The sequence below is a fragment of the Phodopus roborovskii genome, unplaced genomic scaffold (assembly GCF_943737965.1).
Source record: "Phodopus roborovskii unplaced genomic scaffold, PHOROB, whole genome shotgun sequence".
NCBI classification, from domain to species: Eukaryota; Metazoa; Chordata; class Mammalia; order Rodentia; family Cricetidae; genus Phodopus; species Phodopus roborovskii.
The window spans coordinates 12,966,818-12,978,895 of record NW_026126567.1 but is presented as its reverse complement, the minus strand read 5'-3'; positions in this window follow the sequence as shown (position 1 = coordinate 12,978,895).

The following is a 12,078-nucleotide window of genomic DNA, read 5'->3' as shown; positions in this document are numbered from 1 at the left end:
CAGAAGTTTCCCCTAGTGACCTATCACTATCTTAGGCTATTCAAAATACACAATTTCTACTGTATTGAGCCTTAATTAATAGTTTGGTGACAGCCTGCTGGAGGGACAGTAGGCCAGCATTGCACGTAAGGCTCACCACCAGGCAGAGTGGTTTGCAATCAAAAGGACATGACAGGCTGAAGCTCTCCTCTGCCAACTACGCTTCTGCAGCAGCCTCAGTCCATAGGAACTCCCCCTCCCCTGTCCATAGGACACCCCCCCCATTGCCATCACCTGCCTTCCAGTGTTTACCCGATGTCAAGGAACACGTCCCTGGGATGTGGGGAGTGTCTCTTTTACATCATGGTCCAGCTTAACCTGGCTGGTAGGACCTCTGAGACCCACTGGCTTGACGCAGAGACATCCTTTGGGGGTGGCTGGAGCTCCCTTCTGGAGACCCAACTCCCACCACAGAGCAGCCAAAGTTTTCAGCACCTGGCAGTGGATGGTGGAAAATCAGAGCCAGACTACATCCAAAGTTCAAGTGTTGCCAAGCTTGGTCCTGAGCTCCTGCTCTTGGCCACAAGGGGCAGAGGGAGGAGCCGAGCCTGAGACTGAGTTGGCAGTGGGTTAATGACTAGGAAAACAGCAACCTTAGCATACCATCTCCCACCCAGTAGGCTTTACAGAGAAGTGGGGACAAAGACGGACTTCAGGGGGTCAGTCCTGCTCCTCTGGCCAAGCGGTCAGCCATATTTTGTAAGGAACATTTTTAGTTAACCTTGGGCAATTCCAAACATGTAAACTGGACCCTACACACCCCAACAACCAGCTCCCAGGAACCACCGTGCCCACTTGGTGCTGCCAGTTGGAATGCTGACTGTTCTTGCTGGCTTGATCTTACCCAGGTCTTGTGCAAGTCACCACAGCTCCATTGAATTTGTGGGTGAAATTGGTCACGCCATGCCCAGAAGACAACAATTCCCTCTTACATTCTTCCTGCCCCCTTTCCCATGATGCTCCTGAGCCATGCAGTGTGTGAGTGAGTGTGTGTGTGTGTGTGTGTGTGTGTGTGTGTGTGTAGATGTAAATGTCCCATTTAAGGCTGGGCTCTCAATAGTAATTTATTCTCAGCACTCTGAAAAGTGATGAGTCTCTGCATTTACCAGTGACCATTGCACAGAGAAGTTTCTCTGGCCAAGACTGACGAATACAAACATCAACAGCCAGAATGCAGCTAGACAACATAGCAAAACCGTAGTAGGTTCCCGCTAAGGTCTATGATCTCTCCAGTCATTGGCTTTTGGCAAAGTTTATGGTACCAGGCATGAATTCCCTTGGGTGGAGTAGGCTTCAAATCCTAATGGTTCAAAAGCAGTTGGTTACCCCCATACCCTTTGTGCCAATATTGTACCAGTGGGCACATCTTTCCTGGCAGGTTGATGTAACAGGATCCAGGGATGTCCAAAGGTTTAGCATTGCTATCTTTTCTGCCCTCCCCTGACCCCCTGCAACCTTCACAACACCTTTTAGCTCAGTGAGTGCTAGCTAGCAGGGAGGAAGTCTTCAGGTGAGTTTGAGCTTCATTTCTCTGTGTCCTAAAACCAAAGTGTGTTGTGTCTTCAGCAATAAAGCCTTACTGTCTAGCACTGGTAGGCAACCAAGAGTGATGGCAATCAACCTATACTTTTGGAGAGGCTTTGGGGCCTCTCTGGATAACAACTTCTAGGGAAGTACCCCATGCCTAGCGATGAGATTTTCTCAGACACATCTCTGAGTCTTGTGCCTGAATCCCTCTCATTACCTAATCTCTTGCGCTCCTTTATGCTCCAAATGTCTGGACACGGGCACTTCATGGAACCCTGAATATAGTCAGTGTTTGCTGGTATAAGCCCTGTCCATACTCCTCTAGAAGCCGAGTTAACTCAGAACACACAGGCCATTGGCAGTGTGTACGCGCTAAGGATTAATAATGTCCACGTACCATATAGAATATAAATGTGGTTTTACAGTGGAATACAAAGGTGCACATACCCATCCATCCCCTATTGTTTTCATGCTATCTTTAATTCCATGTGAGGTTATAATCCCCTCGGGGTCTCCCTCACCTTAATCAGGACCTTAATCAGCAGCCTCTACTACAGAGCAAAGTTCAACAATGGCACCTGGACCTCCTCCACGGGCACATCCCTCTACCCTGAGGCCTCGTAGGAAGGACCTGCCCATGAAGGTCTCCAGAGAGTCCACAAGAAAATGAAAGGAATGGTCGGACTTGTGTATTGCAGAGGGTCCAACAGAAGGGGGTGCTTCACCTACAGGAATGCCGCTCTGACTGGACGCGTTGGCTAATGACCACATGCTTCCAGAATCTCTCTCTTTGACAGTGTCTGTTGCAATACTGGTCTTCATACAACGTTGACCTTGTATTTCTCCATCTATACTGTAAGAGCCCAGAGACAACAGTGTCTCTGCAGGCCCCAGCAGGCCAGCAGCAATGCCATGGCTAGCCCACGTGTATTAACAAGTTTCCTCAGCTCAGTGCTGGTGGGAAGGGTTCCTCCAGCAGGCCAGATGGCCACTGTGACACCCCAAGACTGCCTCAACAGGGCAGGGAAAAGGAGCTCCCACCTTCGTGTGGCTTCACAGCTTGCCCTGCCGGCCTGGCATCAAAATGCCAAAGCAGCTTCTTCAAACACTTCGTTTTTCTGGGCTTGGTCCAAAAAGCTGTCGGACACAGAGAAACTGTCAGTCACTTTCTCAGCTTTCTCCTCAAGAGAGTCTGTGTGTCAGAAAAACTGTCATCAGGAATGTAAACACGTATGGGCGAGCGGAGATGCAAGCTGTCGCCCAGTGTATCCTAAGGTAGAGTGAGCTCCTCAGAGTGCCCAACCATCCTCCCTCTGCAGAGATGGTGACGATGGCCGGGCAGCGCTGACTGGTGTGCCCGACAGAAGTCCTGCACAGACGGCTGGAGCACAGCGGTTCCATGTGTGCGCAGGGCTGAGGATGGCCCCTTCACTGTCGTCCCCGAGACAGGAGAGGGGGTCTCTGCCTTCTAGACTAGTGGCTTTAGCTCGGGGACAGATTTCTAGATGTTCCCACTGAAGCAGCTACTTGTGAAGACGCCCAGGCCCCCTGCCCTGCAGTCTCCTGTCTCCCCCGAGGAGCACTGCCCGGGCCTCTCCTTTGACTGCAGGGCAGTGTGGAGGAAGTAGCAAGGCCAAGGGAGGTGCCAAGGGGGAGGGGCGAGCGCACCCTCTCAGGGGACAGGTCATGCATGGAGCCTCTGCCACAAACCTCCAACCAGGCAGCCTCAGCAGCAAGTTCTGAAACCCGAGATCGAGAGCCAGCTGGGTCTGTTCCTCAGTGTCTCTCTCCTTTGCAGAGGGCTGTAGCGTGAATAATCAAAACCCAGAGACAGATATTGGGGTCCAAGCTGGAGATCAGAGGAGCAAAGGTAAGGTAGCTCTTACCTCTTCCGAGAGCTGGGGAGACCCTGTCCTCCCTGTGGCTGGAAAGGAAAATCTCCTTGCTCATTTGCTTCTTCCTTACATACCGCACTAGTGCTGGGATTAAAGGCATGAGCTCTGTTTCTCTTTTAGAAAGCTTCCATCTTGTGTAGCCCTGGGTGGCTTTGAACTCAGAGAGATCCATCACCTCTGTCTCCTGAGCCCTGGGATTAAAGGCGTGTGCCACCTCTGCCCAGCTTCTATAGCTAACTAGTGTGGCTGGCTTTGCATTCTGGCCCTTTGGACAAGCTTTATTAGATTATAAACAACAGATCGCCATAGAAGGCCCCTGTCCCACTGCAGACCCCTGTGGTGGGGATCTTGACCCTCCACTTAGGATGGAAGACACCTCCAAGGAGAACGGTAAAGGCTGCCTCTGGGGATGTCTGTGGGGGCTTTCCCCTACATGATCAGTTCCTTGAAGGCCGTGGTCAACCAGTGGCGGAATCTACTGAAGAATCTGAATTTTGACTAGAGTACCGAGAGGTGATGGAAATTAGTCTTGCTGTACAACAAAGACACTGGAAATGTGGCGATTTGAGTGAGGAGCCCGAGATAGTCCGAAGCACTGGAATATTGGTTCCAAGTTGGCAACACTGGGAGGCTTGGGAAGTGTGGCCACACTGAAGAAACTACGTCACTAAGAGTGGGCTCTGGGAGTGCAAAGGCCTTGGGCCGTTCCCAGCATGCTCTCTGCTTCCTGCTTGCACTTTAAGAAGTGCTCCCCACTTCTGTGTCAGTTACCATGTCCGCTCCTCCCTTAACTCCACCATCACGGACCCTATCCCTCTGGAATCATGAACCCAAATAAACTCTTTCTTCTATAAGTTGCCTTGGTCATGGTGTTTTATCACAGTCCCAGGAAAGTAACTGATATAGGGGCACGCCTTTGAAAGAATACCTAGCCTGTGTCTCAGCCTTTCTCTCTCTGTGTCTCTGTCTGTCTTTCTCTGTATGTGTGTCAGTCTCTCTCTGTGTGTGTCTCTGTTTGCCTGTCTTTCCCTGTGTCTGTGTGTCTGTCTCTGTCTGTCTTTCTCTCTCTTTGTCTCTATTTCTCTGTCTCTCTTTCTGTCTCTGTCTGTTTTTCTTTGTCTCTATTTCTCTGTCTCTCTTTCTGTCTCTGTCTATTTTTCTTTGTCTCTATTTCTCTGTCTCTCTTTCTGTCTCTGTCTATCTCTGTCTTTCTGTCTGTGTTTCTCCCTGTCTGTCTCTTTCCCTCTCTGTCTCTGTCTCTCTCTCTCCTACCCCTTCCTCTCTCTCTCTGCTGTAAGTGAATACTTTTGTTCTATCTCCACTGTGATGTTCGACCTCACAGAAACAACAGAGCCAGTTTTACTTCAGGCGGCAGCCTCTGAAATCCAAAATAGATTCTCGCTCCCTACAGTTTTTTAAGGCTTTTTGTCATTCATCGGCACAGAAAAGAAAAAGAAAACCCACAAGATTACTTCAGCATGCCTGTCCCCGAATGCCCTTCTAAGTATACTAGTCCAGTTGGAAGGAGTGGGGGGTGGAAGGAGCTGGGTGTCAGGACGATAAGGGAGGGCTTCAAATGGTTTATTTTGCGTTGACATGACTAGGCTGTGGGATACCCAGATGTCTGGTAAGACATTGTCTCTGGCCAGGATTAACTCCTAGACTTAGAAAAGCAGACTTCCCTCCTCAGAGTGGGCAGGCCTCATCTAGTGAGCTGAAGCCAAATGCAATAAAAAGATGGCCCTTCCTCAACCAAGAGAGACTTCTGAGATCTCAAGCTAAAGCACCTCTCTCTTTTTCTTTTGAACCTGACCTACAGCAGTTTGCTGTCCCTGAGCCCGTGGCCACATCCAGAAACTAGTCCGTTTTCCCTTGCAGAAGCACCTGAAGGTCTTGGGACTTGCCAGTCTCCATGACTCGTCAGTGTTTTATTAGCTACTCATCCTTTCTGTCTCTGTCACCCTCTCCTCCTCTCCTTCTCTTCCCCTCTTGTCTGTTGGTTCTGCTCCTTTATGACTTTGCAGGTCCTGTCTCTAAGGAGTCGCATTCTGAGGCACTAGGGGTTAGGCTCTTACAACAGGAATTTAGGGGCACACCACTTAGTCCCTAACAAGCAGGCCTTTTATGGAAGTTCAGGTGCCAGAGGAGGCCCGGCTTTCTAACCCAAGACAAGGATGTGGAGTAAGGGGAAAACTCTCTCATTGTTGATGGGAGTGCAAACTTGTATAACCACTGTGGAAACCAATGTGGTGGTTCCTCAGAAAACTGGGAATTGATCTGCCTCAAGACCCAGCTACACCATTCTTGGGCATGCCCCCAAAAGACGCTTCATCACACCACACAGTCATTTGCTGAACAATGTTCATAGCAGCATTATTCATAATAGCTGGAAACTGGGAACAACCTAGCTGTCCCTCAAACTGGAGAATGGATGAAGAAAATGTGGTTCGTTTACACAATGCAGCATTAGTATTATTACTCAGCTGTTAAAAAACAATAACAGCATGAAATTTGAAGGCAAATGGATGGAACTAGAAAAAAACATCATCCTGAGAGAGATAACCCAACCCAGAAAGACAAACATAGTAGGTACTCACTCATAAGTGGAAATTGTCTGGAAAGTAAAGGATAATCGTGCTACAATCCACAGGCCCACAAAAGCTAAGTAAAAGGGAGACCCAAAGAGGTGTGCATGGATCTGCATGGGAAGGGGATATAGAAGAGGTGTTGTGAGTGGACTGGGGCAGGCGGGAATGGGAACAGGAGGGACCCGGTTGGAGGGGAATGGAGAGCGCTAAGAGAGATGACTGGAGTTGGAGAGCACTTGTGGGGTGGAAGGTGAGATGTGAAAATCCACTACAGGAGAAACTCCCAGGATTCTAGGATTCTATGAGGGTGATCCCGAGGCATTGAGGTGTAAAAGTGAGAAGCCAGCCCCAGGTTAGGCAGGAAGACCCTGTCAGACAGTGGGCACAGGCCTGGGAGAGAGCCTGGCTATAGTCTAACTTTGGTGAGAAACTTCTAGAGATTGACAAATTCTACAGTTCTCTAGGGCTCTGGGGCCTTTTGGATGGCCGATAGCTCAGGCTTATTACTAACTAACTCTTGCAACTCAAATTCATCAATTTCTATTAGTCTATGTGCTGGCATTTACCTCTCCGGCATGTCCTGTTTCCTTTCCACCTGGCTGGCAACTCCTCTAACTCTACCCTCCTTCCCAGTGTTCTCTCTGCTCCAAAAATCTGCCTACCTATCAGCCAATCAGCTTTTTACTAACAATGAAAGCAACACATATTTACCGTGTACAAAGATTGTTCCATAGCAGCTGCTTACACTCAAGGTAGGGCTTATCTCAGTCAAACCTCACTGGGAACATGGGTAGACATGCCCAAGGTTTGTTTCCAAGGTTCGGGTTGACAATCAAGATTTACAATGACAGGATTACACCACAAGGACACTTGCTCAACTATGTTCATAGCAGCTTCATTCATAACAGCCAGAAACTGGAAACAGCCAAAGGGAAACAACCCTGTCCTGTACCTCCCATAGCCAATGCCCCGGGAGAAGGTCAGACTTAGCCTGGTTTTGACAATCTACAGTTTGGATGGAGCTGTCTTAACTGTGCCGACACCTCATCATCCACCCTTCGATCCCACTAATCCCGCTGGCCAGCCTTCATTTCCCCTCAGGCCTCTGCTCCTCCCATGCCTCAACTGAGGGTTCAGAGGCAGCTGTCTCGTTGCCCACTGAGCCCGCTGCAGACTTTCTCTTCTTCCAAAATCCAACTCAGACCTCCCCACCTTCCAGAACCTGCTATGAAAGCTGCAGCCCTCCTCTGTACGTCTGCAATATCCAGGCCCTTCTCCTTCTCCTCCACTCCTTCTGATGGTCTCCTCTTTTGGCTACCTGTGACCCCCTTAAAAGCGGGTATTGCCTCTTCTCTTTGATGCCTCCTACAGTGCTTAGTCAAGATTTCACCATGGAACAAATGACTGAAGGAGTATTATTTAGAAAAGCAATAGCCAGCCGGGTGGTGTGGTGGTGGCGGCGGCGCATGCCTTTGATCCCAGCACTTGGGAGGCAGGGGCAGGTCTATCTCTGTGAGTTCAAGGCCAGCCTAGTGTACAGAGTGAGTTCCAGGAAAAGCTCCAAAGCTACACAGAGAAACCCTGTCTTGAAAAACAAACAAAAAACAAAAAACAAAAAACAAAAAACAAAAAACAAAAAACAAAAAAAAAAAAAAAAAAGAAGGGGAAGGAAAGAAAGAAAGGAAAAGAGAAAAGCAATAGACTTCTGACTTCTGAGATAACCTAGAGAAAAAAATAGAAGCCAGCACAGGCAGCCATAAATCCTGGGTGGGATTGTTTCATGCGTTCACTTTTCTTGCAGCTGTAACCAATGACCACAATGGCAGTAACCTAATACAAATGGGTCTCCTACCCATTCTATATCCAGAAAACTGACGCTTAGTCTGGGCTTTAAAAAAAAAAAAAAAAACCCAGGATCAACAAAGCTATGTTCCTGGAAATTCTAGGAATGAACCTATTTCTGTGCTTTTTCTAGTTTCTGCGGACTACAGGGATTTCTTGGCTGGTCGCCTCTTACCCCATCTTTGAAGCATCTCTCTGGCTGACTCATTCCACATGCCTCCGCCTTCCAGTTCTCAAGATCTGGTGACTTCCTCCTTTCTGCCTGTATCCTCCCAGATAAACTTCCTGAACTCCGCTGTTTAGCAACCCTCCCTCCCCTTCGCCACATAAACTGATGTATTTGCAGGTCCTGGGTATTAGAACCTGGATAACTCGGGTGGAGGTGGGGGACATCCTTCTCCTGCAGCTTCTCAGAGTTTCTTTGGAGGTATGAGAAAGGCCCTAGAGTCCACTAGCAAAGATGACTGTTCTCTGCCTTGGGGCATCTTCCATGCTTTCTCTCTGCAGATCTATTCGTCTGGCTTTCTACTTTGAAGCATGCAGTGCCTGCTCCCAAGCAGCTGAGCATGGTTGAGTTAGAAAACTCTCTCTGACTCCTCTAATAGTCTGACTCTCGGGGCCAGATGCCCCCCAAACACACTTCAGGAGAAGCCAGTTCTCCCAGAAGAGCAGCAGCACCAATACTACCAAAGCTTCAGAAGATGAAGCCGCCCGGTACCAAGGAGGAAGGAAGAATGAAGGAAAAATAGAGTATCTTCTAGCCACCCCACCACTCCAATCCACCTATCCCCCCTCCCACTTGGGCTCCCAACTCCTGCAGCAGTCTTCCAGTGACCAAAATAGGAGAGGATGGAATTGAGGTGCCATTCACTGGACTGCCACTTGGCTCACTCAGGACATTCCTATTAGCTTTGCTGGGTCCTAAACGCTAAGCTAGCCAGAAGACAGAATCAGGGAAGGAGAGAGCAGCCATACTCCTGGAAGGCACAGCCCGATTTGACAAGTGCATGGCCCGCAGCAGTGGCTTTTGTGAGGTTTTGTGTCCCCTTGTTTCTTTGCTGGCTTGCTTTCTTTCCTACCAACCCATAAGGCTCTGGAAAGCTGCTGGGTGGAAATAAAATACTTCCGTGCACTAAGCTTTTGGAGACCATCTTTCTGTAAACACGAGCTTATATTCATTTGCTAGGGTGTGATGACCCACGGTTTCCCCAAAGCAAAGCACACCTATTATAAAGTGTCATGCTGTACAGATGTTGGAAACATCTTTGACACTGGTGGCCTGACTCTGCCGGGACTGGCTTCTGAGTTTCGATCCCACCATACCTCAAGTGGCCTCTCCCAGGGGCTGACACTCTAGGGAGGCTCCCACATAAAAGGCAAACAAAAGAGCTGGTCCTAGGGCTGATGCTCTGTCTAGTGGTAATTCCACAGTGCATTATTAATTCCACAGGCTCTGGGAAAGCACAGGGCACTGCAACATTTGAACAGGGACCCAACAAATGTAGGGTTCGGGAACACACTGAGATCCTCAGGAAGGAAACACGGGCTGGAGAGAGTTCCCAGTAGAGGCAGCTAGATGGGCAGAGCTGGCGATGCGTGGGGTCGTAGAGCCCAGGGACGTGAACAGAGCCACAGCTAATACCAAGGGAAGTAGAGGGAGCTGGGCTGCCAGTGGGCAGGAGGCCACCATGCAGGAGTTTGAGAATGGCCTTGGTAAGATCCTAGCTCCCATTGGAAGCTTGTAGATGTGTAAGGAAGAAATTGACAGAAGACATTTACCAGCTCAAATAACCAGTGTAAGGGAGGTCGGCCCCCTCGGATACCCCCAGACACCAGATTCTCAGCACAAAAGAGATGGAGGAGGATACGAAGGCAGACAGAACCACCAGCAGCAGTAAACAGATGTTTTTGTTTGTTATTTGCAGAAGTGGGTTTTTAAGGAGGAAAGGGGGAAGCTTGGGTTAGGGAGGATGATTTGGTAAATCCTGGGCATATTAGCCAAATAATGAATTTTGTTTATTTACTTTTTTTTAAGATTTATTTTTGTAGCTGGGTTAATCCCAGCACTCAGGAAGCAGAGACAGGTAGATCTCTGTGAGTTTGAGTCCAGCTTGATCTACAAGAGCTAGTTCCAGGTCAGGCTCCAAAGCAACACAGAGAAACCCTGTCCCGAAAACAACAACAAGATTTTTGTCTAATGTTTATTGGTGTCTTGCTGCACGTGTCTACGTGAGGGTATCAGATGTCCTGGAACTGGAGTTACAAACAGTTGTGAGCTGCCATGTGCATGCTGGGAACTGAACTCAGGTCCTTTGGAAGAGCAGCCAGTGCTCTTAACCACTGAGCCATCTCTCCAGTCCCAAATAATAAATTTTGAATTTTGATTGTCGGCCTTCTGATATTTTTATCTCAAGAATGAATCAGTGGCCAAATAAAGAAATGAACCTTGGGGACTGGCTTTAGGAATGTCATCTAACGGTTTAGCAATGGGGGAAAGGGTAAAAGGCAAAACCTGTCAGCACCACATTTGCCATGCTCTGGCCTGCTAGTGTCCTTCAACCAAAACAGAGTCCTATTTGGGAGAGAGACTGAAGTGACGGCATCTAAGCATACAAGGTCTCTAAGACAGTTAATCTTCATTGTCACCGTGACAGGATTTGGAATCACCTGGGCCACAAACTCCTGGGTGTGTCTGAAGGGTTTTTCAAGAGACGTTTAACTGAGGAGGGCAACTCACGGTAAATGCATTCTGCATCACCACAAGGGCAGAGATGCTAGACAACACAGAGGAGCCGAGTGAGCACACACATCCATCTCTCCTCCCTGACTGTAGACCCCACGTGAGCAGCTGCCTCATATGCCAGCTCCCAGGCCTTCACTGCTATTATGGACTGTATTCTCCAACTCGGAGCCCGAATGATCATTTCCCCATATTTGGTCAGCACAAGAGAGGAGCAGCTAATTCGACATCTGCCGGAGATCAGACAGTAACACCTGTCGCAGGCATGCACTCACCGCGGGTGATTCACTCGTTGGCAAGAGGGTGGAGGTGTGTGAACAGACAGAGGCAGAGAGTTATGACCCAACTCATTACCTTTCCCATCTGCGCTGGAAGCGATCCAGTAACTCGGGTGATGAAAGCCAGGTAGGTACCCTGGCCTGACGCCTCTCACGCCCTTAGTGACAGCTCAGGCTTTGGAGTTCGATCAGCCTGGTTCTCACGTCAGCGCTGTACTGCCAGGAAGTCCAGGTGCCAGTTAGCTGTGTGTGAGACGTGCCGGAAACCAGCGGGCCACGGGGTGGAGGTGGAGGGCTGGCAGGGAGACCAAAGACCTGAACGCAGGCTAAGTGAGGCTGGAGGGCTAGGGCCCAGGGCTGGGGGAGAGCAGGAAGCAATCCCAGGCAATGTAGGCATACAGGGCAAAAGGGGTTGGCTGCAGAAAGAGAAGCAGGCAGGTGCTGGGGCTTCCTCGGCCCTGTGTCAGACCTATGGCACATTAGCGTTTATGCAAACCCAAAGTATCAGCAATTCTTTTTTTTTTCTTTTAATATTTATGTATTTATTTATTTATTTTTGGTTTGCCAAGATGGGGTTTCTCTGTGTAGCTTTGGAGCCTGTCCTGGAACTCTGTAGACCAAGTTGGCCTCAAACTCACAGAGATTCTGCCTGCCTCTGCCTCCCGAGTGCTGGGATTAAAGGCCTGCACCACCAACGCCCAGCAATCTTAAAAGTGAATCTTTTAGTAAGACACCGGTATTTTTCCCTGGGATAAAGGTATAAACTAGGAAGTCTCTCTATTGATGAAATGCTGAGTCTATCACAGAAAACAGCCTTGGAAATAATGAAAGGAGGCCAAACATCATTTGTGGGTCAGGGAGATTTCTAGGAAACCAAACCTGTGAATTGGCCACCTGATGAGGATGGAGAAGGGTCCATCGGAAGGCTAAGGGGAGGAACTGTGGACAAGGGAGCTCCGGTGGCTACACTAGCAGGGGCATGGCAAGCCATGTCAGTTCATGTCCCCGAGGGTGATCCATTGCTAGACCACCAACTCCAGCTCATGTCCCCTCAGAATCATACAAGGAGTGACATGTAATATGCGCTCAGTAACCAATGGCTGAATGGGTGCTCCATTGTTAACTGTTTCTGAAACTTTGATGCCTGTTAATTGTACAGTCTTGTTTCC